The following is a 9,607-nucleotide window of genomic DNA, read 5'->3' on the forward strand; positions in this document are numbered from 1 at the left end:
TCCAGGACTCTGCATTTTAACAACTTTTATGATACTTCTGGTATTGGCAGTCTGTGAATTATATTTGGAAAGCACTGCTCTATGGCATGCATGGAAAATTGAGGTATTTGCTGAATAGCTAGTACAGTCTCCATTCTACCTGCTAGGAATAAGACACTGCCAAGAAATATCCAGGTAATAGACAAGCTAGTTTATACTTCCTTCTGGGAAGTGGACTCTGGGTAAATGCTTTGCTGTGGTCATCATCCTTCTCCCATCCCCCTAACGCAGATCTGGCTTCCTAAACTTGGAGGATGACTGGAAGTTGCGGCCCCATCTGGAGATTAGGGTGAAGAAGATGAGCCACAATGAATCCTTTGGATCATCTTTCTTTCTCCCTGGCCCTCTTTCTCTTTCCCAAATTTGGCAATTACTTATTTGTTCCTCCTAACCCCAAACCTTAGGGAGAGGATAATACATTATAGTTTATAAAACACTTATCTGTTCATGGTCTCATGTAGCATTCCCAATCCTGTGAGACCGGCAGAGAAGAAATATGATTATTTCCATTGAACAGATGAGAAAACTGAGGCTCAGAAAAGAAATCTATTTTTTTCTGAGGTCATACAGTGAGTCTCGATTTTAGGATTGCTCATCCTAAAGCTCTTATTTTTCTCACTGTGACACAGAGTCTTTGGTCTTTTCCCTTGCTTAGAAACAAATGATTGTGGCATGTTGTTACCATGTGTAAGCAACGATCTATATTTTCAGATGAAGCACATAGGTGCCTGTGCCAGCGTGTCAGTGTGTGTTGGGGATGCGGGTGAAAAACTGCCTATTCTAGCTCCTGCCCCCATCCCTTCAGCTTCTGATTACTCCAGCACTGCCTCATCCATCCCATACTCAGGTCCCCAGCGCAGGTCTCCATTTGTTTTAACTGAAGAAACAGTGTCTTTACACTCAATTCCTGACATTTTAAGCAAGTTCAGTAGCCACTGTCCCCCGAAGTTCTTGGAGCGTTTTATAGAATGCTGTGACATTTTAAAAGCTGAGAGGCTTGTGTGTTTGTGGACACAGGAGCATTTCTTTCCTTCTCCCCTTTGGCCCTTCTCTCAGCCAGTCCTCTCGGCAGCCTGTCTTCACTGCTCAAGGGAAAGATGACCCAACCACAACATAGAGAGAGAAGAGGGATCATGGATGGGTTCCTGCATTGCCAAAGCTCAGGCTGTAGGGTGAGGGGAAGACCCACATGTATGCCTTGAGTATAGATCTGGGGAAGCCCTAATAAGCAAGGCATAAATGAAGTCCTGGACTCTGGGAAGGGACAGGACGCAGAGGTGATGAGGGAGAGACATGAATGGGCTTATGAGGCTGGCTCTGAATGGAGAGAGTGTGTGGACAGCACAGAGGCAGCATCTGGAGGCATCTCAGTCTCAGGCTTAGCGGCCTCTCAAGAAGGTCTGGTCCAGGGTTTACGCTTGGAAGATGAAGGGGGACCTCTTTTGTACCTGCAAAGGGCCCAGCCATCCCTCAGTTGAGTGACACATACTGCCTGCCCTGGAGACTTAGAAGTGGCTGCCCTTCCCATTGGATGAGCCCCTTTGACCCACCGAGCACGTTGTGCTCACCTGACTGCAAGACTAATCTCTGTCCCCATCCACCCCACCCCACTGGCCAACTCTCATTTCAATACCATGGGACGCAAATAATCTGAGTCAGAGGGTATGTACCCTGAGTACCTGGAGGGTGCGGTGGTGGGTTTTGTTTTGGCTTTGCTTAGAACACTTAATTTTATTAGAGCACTTTTAGCTTCAGAGCGACGTAAAGACAGTGCAGAAATTTCCCGTATATCTCCTGCCTCCACACATGCATAGCCTCCCCATTGTCAACATCCTCCACCATTGACAACATCTCCCCATTGTCCACATCCCCCACGGGATGGGACATCTGTCACAATGGATGGTCCTATCTGACACATCAGTATCAACCAGGGTTTGTAATTTACATTGTTGGTATTGTACATCCTGTGGATTTAAAGAAATGTATCATGACATGTCTCTACCATTACAGTATCATACAGAATATTTTCACTGCCATAAAAATCCTCCATGCTCTGCCTGTTCATTCTTTTCCACCTGCCTTGCCTGGTAACAACTAACTTTTTTACCATCTCCGTAATCTCGCCTTTTCCAAAATGTCATTTACTTGGGATAATACAGTATGTAGCCATTTCAGATTGGCTTTGTAGTATGGATTCAAGGTTTCCCCATACCTTTTTATAGCTGGATGACTCATTTCCTTTTAGCACTGTATAATATTCCATTATCTGGATATACCACCATTGATTTATCCATTCATCTACCAAAGGACCTCTTAGCTGAGTCTAAGTTTAGGCAATAATGAATCAATTATGAATCGCTATAAATATTCTTGTGTGGGTTTTTGTGTGGACATAAGTTTTCAGCTCTTTTGAATAAACGCCAAGGAGTGTGATCACTGGATCATACCCTAAGAGTGGGCTTCCCAGGTGGCGCTAGTGGTAAAGAACCCACCTGCCAATGCAGGAGACATAAGAAATTTGGGTTCAATCCCTTGGTCAGGAAGATCTCCTGGAGGAGGGCACAGCAACACTCTAGTTCTCACGCCTGGAGAACATCATGAACAGAGGAGCCCGGTGGGTTATGGTCCACAGGGTTTCAAACAGTCAGATGTGACTGAAGCAACTCAGCATGCATGCACCGTAAGAGTATGTTTAGTTTTGTAAGAAACTGCCAAACTGTCTTCTAAAGTAGCTGTACCATTTTCCAGTGCCACCAGCGATGAGTACTGGTGAATGAATATTTCTGTTGTTCTCCACCTAAACCAGAGTTTGGTGATGTCCGTTTTTTGGATTTGGGTCATCCCTATATATGTATCATGGTATCTTGTAGTGGTGGCAGTATTTGAAAGAAAGCCTTCAGCATCCATACTTGGGTGGAACCATTTGGGCCATCTGAAATACATCCCTTATCCTCAGAGCCAAGACAGTGGTTGGTAAACCTGTGCTGCGCATATGTACATGGGAAATCAGGCCCATGGAATTTGTGCCACATGAGATAGCCTTTTATACTTCACTTGAATAAAAATGTGAATACAAGTGACACTAATTTAAAAAAAATGTTGGGAGGAAACATGAAATGCGAATACCTATCAATTCTTGTTCATGTGTACATTTATGGATTGCTTGGTCTGTTGGTTGCAAATCTGAAAAGGAGGGTCACTGTTTGATTACAGTGACAAGATGCATGACCCAGCACGAGTTTTCAGGTGGTTGTAATCTAAGAGTCCTTGCACTTTCCCTCTGGGATAATAGCCCGTTTGCTTCCAGACATTCCTGATGCCTGACATGGGGGCTTCAGAGGTGCTGTGGGCCACAACAGTGCGGTGTCTATCGCACAATAGCTACCTAACTTAAAAAAAAAAGATTGGAGTAGAGTTGATTTACAACTTTGTGTTTGTTTCAGGTGCGCAGCAAGCTGAATCGGTTGTATGGATACATATATCCACTCTTTTTCAGATTCTTTTCCCATATAGGTCATTGAAAGTGAAAGTGAAATTCACTCAGTCATGTCCAACTCTTTGCGACCTCATGGACTATACAGTCCATGGAATTCTCCAGTCCCAAATACTGGAATGGGTAGCCTTTCCCTTCTCCAGGGGATCTTCCCAACCCAGAGATCGAACCCAGGTCTTCTGCATTGCGGGCGGATTCTTTACCAGCTGGGCCACAAGGGAAGCCCATATAGGCCGTTACAGAGCACTGAATGCAGTTCCCTTTGCTATACTGTTCAGTTCAGTTGCTCAGTCACGTCTGACTCTTTGCAACCCCATGGATTGCAGCACACCAGGCTTCCCTGTCCATCACCAGCTCCCAGAGTTTGCTCAAACTCATGTCCATCAAGTTGGTGATGCCATCTAGCCATCTCATCCTCTGTCATCCCCTTCTCCTCCTGCCTTCAGTCTTTCCCAGCATCAAGTTATTTTCCAGTTAGTTAGCTCTTCACATCAGGTGGCCAGAGTATTGGAGTTTCAGCTTCAGCATCAGTCCTTCCAATGAATATCGGTAGATGCTACATAATAGGTCCTCATTCGCCGTCTGTCTTATATATGGTAGTGTGTATATGTCAATCCCAATCTTCCACTTTGTCCCTTCCCCTCTCCCCCCTAGTAACCATGGGTTTGTTTTCTGCATCTGTATATTTCAGAGGAAATATACTGTATGTTAACTGCTTTGTTTTTCTTAAATGCGAGCCACCCCATGAGGCTAACCTATCATTTTATTGCTCGCATCTGATTCAGCCCAAATTCAAAGCTATTCAAATCTTCTGGAGGAATCCTGAGATAACATGGCAGCCAAATTTCTGCTTTAACAACCATGTCTTTTGTCCCACCGCTATTGTGAATTCTGAATTCCATCCTGTGTCAGCAGTCTTCCTGTTAAGGCCCTATTGATCTGGAGATGGAGGAACTCATTTTTCTTTCCAAGGTATGGAGGTGAACGTGGTCCTGGCACTTAACTAGATGGTGGGAGGAAGTTGGCTTCCAGCCCTCCCCCACCCCCATTCACCCACCATGTCTAATTAAAATGAAGTCTACCTTCTTTGATGAGTTCATAAGTGTTTTACAGACAAGCAGGATGTAGCAACTTTGCAAGACACTGTTTAAAGATCTTCGACATCTGAGAAAGCCACAAAATCCAATAATCCTACTTTCAGAACTCCAGGGTGCCCACCGAGATCAATCTCATATCTAAACATCACATAAAGAGAGTGCATTGCATTATAGACTGGTTTCTATTGAACCCCACCTAAGAAACAGCATTAGACAGTTTTGAAAAAAGAATGGAGCCTATACCAAAGGGAATGGAAAAGGTTGTCAAATTCTAGAAAATTTTCCCCTTGATTAAAGCTGCACTTTCAAAATTGTTACATTATTAACAAAAGTCAGCTTAGCTCCAATTTATCTTCCAGACAGTTTCTTGATGGATTAGATGCTGGGAATGAACAGGAGGAGCTTTTATGTTCCTTTTGGGGACACAAAGGTGCTATTAATTCTTCCCTTGGTACCTGTAGTAATACCTGCACAAGGTCCTTCTGAGTGGGTTAATGAGGGTTGAAGTTGTATTTTTTAGTGGGAGGGGCACCTAGACCCACGCCTGTCCTGGCGTATGCCACTCAATGCAAGGAGTGTGTGTCTGGTGTTTGTTCGCAGACACGATCCAAGCACAGAAAAGAACATTTGAGTCAGATATGTGGAGAGCTTCCTTTTGCTGAGATTGAAAAGGCTTCCTTCAGCTTCTTCTTTCTTGACAAATAATAGCATTGAGAGATGCTTTCCATTTTTCTTTAGGACAAGAAATAGATTTACCTGACACGTTTAGTTTTCTCAGTATTTTTATTTTTGTTAATATTTCTAAAACTATGCTTTATGGAACACTTGATCTGTGTGTAGGGGAAGCAAATATCCCTGTGCTTAATTAAGCTTGAAAAATGCTGCTGGAACACATTTAAAGGTTGTCTTTACTGTAGGACTTTTCAGGGCCTTTAATATGCCAAGATACCTGGTGAATTTTCAAATGGTTGGAAAGGGAAGCTAATATTGAATGTCCTAGACTTATTTGATCATGACATTCTTTATCAACAAACCTCTCTCTCGACAGCTTTTTTGGGACTATACTCTGAAAAATGCTTGTTGCTCTAGGTACACATTACTTTTCATTAACACCTTACAGTGTAGACTGAGAAAAAGAGATTCAAAAGAAAGGGACAGTCAGGGAGGTTAGGTTTTCCCTTAAAATACACCCTCACTTTTCTTTTGAGTTCTCCCAAGACTGGGTTTTCAAAACTGCAATAATCACCTAAGTCTCTAATTCAAAGGCAGTTACTGGTCATTTGGCTGGATCTGAGCTGTCATAGATACAAACAATTGCTTGGAATTGAATTATATATTTTTGAGTAGTTCCAATTTCCTCACATCTGTTCCTATACACTTGAGAAGTTCTGAGACAAGAAGTCTTGTCTGTTTGAAGCTCAATATCTAGATAAAAGCATCATCTCAGAGGCTCAGCTATTTTTCATATTAAATAGTTCAAACCCATCCCCCTCTTTATGTGACCTTAAAATTTATTTCCATTGTTCTCTAAATATCTTCTGATAGCCCTTTTCAGCCAATGAAAGTTCAGTGTAGACTCCTAACATTGCTTCCCAATGTTGTAATGTTAGGCTTCCCTGGTGGCTCAGAAGGTAAAGAATCCACCTGTAATGCAAGAGACCCAGGTTCAATCCCTGGATCTGGAAGATTCCTTGGAGAAGGGAATGGACACTCCCACTCCAGTATTCTTGCCTGGAGAATTCCACAGACAGGAGCTCCAGTTCATGGGATCACAAAACGTTGAACACGACTGAGCAACTAACACTTCATTTTATGTTTACTAATGTAATGTCACTTGACCTAACTTCCCAAAGCCTACCCTTTTCTGCCTATCTCTTTCTTTCCTCTCTCTTTCCCTCCCTCCTTCTCCCTCTGTCATAAAGAGTTTACTCTTCAATTTTTTGTTAGATATGGACCAATGTCCTTTGGACATGTACATATGCAGGATTTGGGACAAAACCAGGTTAGAAGAGATCTCAAATCAGAAAACCCCCAAACAAGAACCCTAATATGTTCTCACACTATGCTCCATGACCTCTCTTTATTTTGTGCTGGTTCCAACTTAAGTAAATTCCATGGCATTTAGTTGGTGAGACACTAACTCTTTTATGGCAAAATGAATTAGTGTGTTATTTATATATTTTAAACTTAGTTAGACACTCCCTTAAGGCTCACAGCCAAGTCAATAAAGTTATGTTTGAAGATGGAGTTTGAAATTCTATTTTCATTCATTTTAATGGTTTACAAGTAAATTGCATTTTCTACTTCATTCTGTGACATAAGTCAATAGGTATCCAATGTAAATGCAGTTCATTTATATCTGAATTGATGTTCTGTCCGCCATTACCTTATGTTTCTAATGCATTCTGATACATTAGTAAATAGGCTTGTCTGATTAATCATTAGCACATGAAAAGAATTAGCTGTTGCCTGCCAAATGGAATTATTGACACTGATAAGAGGGCCGCCGATGATGGTATCACCTGGAAATGGAGTGTGCAAGTGATTCAAGAAAAAAAATGCCTCCATAAATATGGAGAATTCAGAAAGTATTTCATCATTTCTTCATATGATAGGCATTGTATAATTTTATTTAAAGAATAAAAAACAAGGACTTCTCTGGTGGCTTGGTGGTTAAGACTCCACACTTCCAACGCAGGGGTTGTGGGTTCCATCCCTGGTCAGGGAAATAAGAGCCCAGATGCTGTATGGCACAGCCAAAAAGAAAAATTTTAAAAATAAACCATCAGCAGCAGAAACAAAAACACGATTTTCTAACACTCTGTTTAAAAAAAATGTCTTGACTTACTTTATAAACTTTGTTGCCTAAAATCTAAATACATTTTTAGCCTAGGAAAGAAACTTCTTGACTGCTACCAATGGAGAATATCAGAGGTTTAGAACCTGATGGCTCAGATGGCAAAGAATCTGCCTGCAATGCAGGAGACCTGGGTTTGATCCCTGGGTTGGGAAGATCTCCTGGAGGAGGGCATGGCAACCCAATCCGGTATTCTTGCCTGGAGAATCCCCGTGGACAGAGGCACCTGGAAGGTTACAGTCCATGGGGTCGCAAAGAGTCAGACACGACTGAACAACGAAGGGCACAGAACTTTCAAGAAGAAAAAAAGAGCCCAAGGAAAGCCCTTAGAAGCTGAAGCCCAGCCCTGTTTAGCCTGAATGCCAGTGCTCCAGGTAGCCCGTCTTAACCCAATTTTGCCAGAAAAGTTGATGGAGGCCAGAGAATATACATGCATGTCACCCCCCCCACACCCCCCTGCACATGCCTGCAGGAACACACATCCGCCCAGGTGCAGATTTCCATGCACTTTGGAAAAACCTCATGCTACACATACACAGGCGACCAGACTGGAAATCTGTGTGAGGCACCGCAACTCTGCATGTCCCTGGAATAAGGCAGCATGGCATACCTAAAAGGGTCAGAGCCCCATCATTTTGAAAATGCTCGTGTAACTCTGCTTTGTTACTGTCTGACCCATTCGATTTAAAAGCTCTTCTGTGTGATTGCCAAGTACATTAATGTGAAGTAACGATAAAGTCTAGCTGCCTGAGCTGCCGAAAACTGGTGCAGTGTCTTCCGGCAGCGCTGCAGTGCGGCGGCAGGTTACAGGGTCGCTATTGCTGAGGTTTGTCTTCCAGAGGATGGGGGCCAAAGCAGTGCTGTCGTCGGTGCGTTTTCTTCCGCTCCGATCTGAAGCCCAGGTGCGAGGTGCTTTAGAAATGTGGCTAATTCAGGGGCGTATTCCCTTGGGAGATTCCTTACTGAGCAAGGACCCGTAGGAAACATGCGTCAGGAGCCTAACGTCTAGCATGTGTTTAGTGATCCACCCACTCTTCCCTTTCCTCAGTTTCCTCCTATGTGTCCAGTTTTGAAAATGATTGCTGTCCCCTCTACCTCCCAAGGTGTTTGAATTTCAAACAAAATGATGCTCACGGAGACATTAAGGAAAGACTTATTAAATGCAAGATGGTGGAATTCCTGCGTTTATTGTATGTCCTCGCTATAAAATTGAAAGCTACTTGAAGACCTGTACAATGGGTTCCCCAGGCAGCATGAACTGAATAATTATTTAAATTTAACTCAAATGAAAAGCTGCATATTGCATTTTCTCATTCCCAGTTTGAGGCAGAATGTTCTTTCACTTTTAATGTGGCCTTCAGACCTATTATATTCCTTTGTAGACTACACACAGGAGATAATGCATGGATTCCTTTTGAGGTTTGTGTTAAATCAGATGGAGCATGACCAGAGGACTCGTGTGCATCCCCAGTCCCATATATGTTCTTTGATCTTGGCTTTAGGCGGAAGTTGTCTCAGTTGTCCCGATGGGAAAAGTTTTCCAGGGCTTGGCAAACAGCATGGACCACCACACAGGGACAGGGAAACTCATGATTCATGGGGGATTGATCTGTTGTGTGCATTGGATAGAAAGAGTGGCTATCATATGGGTTCTGGAGCCCAGTTGCCTGTGTTCTCATCTTGGGCTTCTCACTTGTAAGTCGTGTGACTTTGGACAAAGTTACTGTTAACATACCTCTGCCTTGGTTTTCTCGTTTGTGCCATGGGAATTATAATACCACCTAACTCATGGGATTGTTGAGAAGAGTAAAGTTATAAAACGTGTATTAGCCTTGAGTTCAGTGTTTGGCTCGTAATAAAAAAACCTCACTATCATGTTTATTCCTGAAGACAATGATGATGGTGGTGGTGAGGAACATTGTGCAGGATTAGCGGGAGGTGGGCTTGGCTGTCTGCCAGACAGGAATGTGAGAAGTTCTGAACATCATGCTTAGATTTCCCTGAGTGTTAACAAAGTGATTGGGGTCCTCAGAGTAACTCATACCTGGGATGCTTAAAGATCTCTTTCCCTGAACTATGTTTGCCTCTTTCATTTTTTTTTTTTTTTTTTTTTGGTAGGAC

The sequence above is a fragment of the Capra hircus genome, chromosome 18 (genome assembly GCF_001704415.2).
Source record: "Capra hircus breed San Clemente chromosome 18, ASM170441v1, whole genome shotgun sequence".
Classification (NCBI taxonomy): Eukaryota; Metazoa; Chordata; class Mammalia; order Artiodactyla; family Bovidae; genus Capra; species Capra hircus.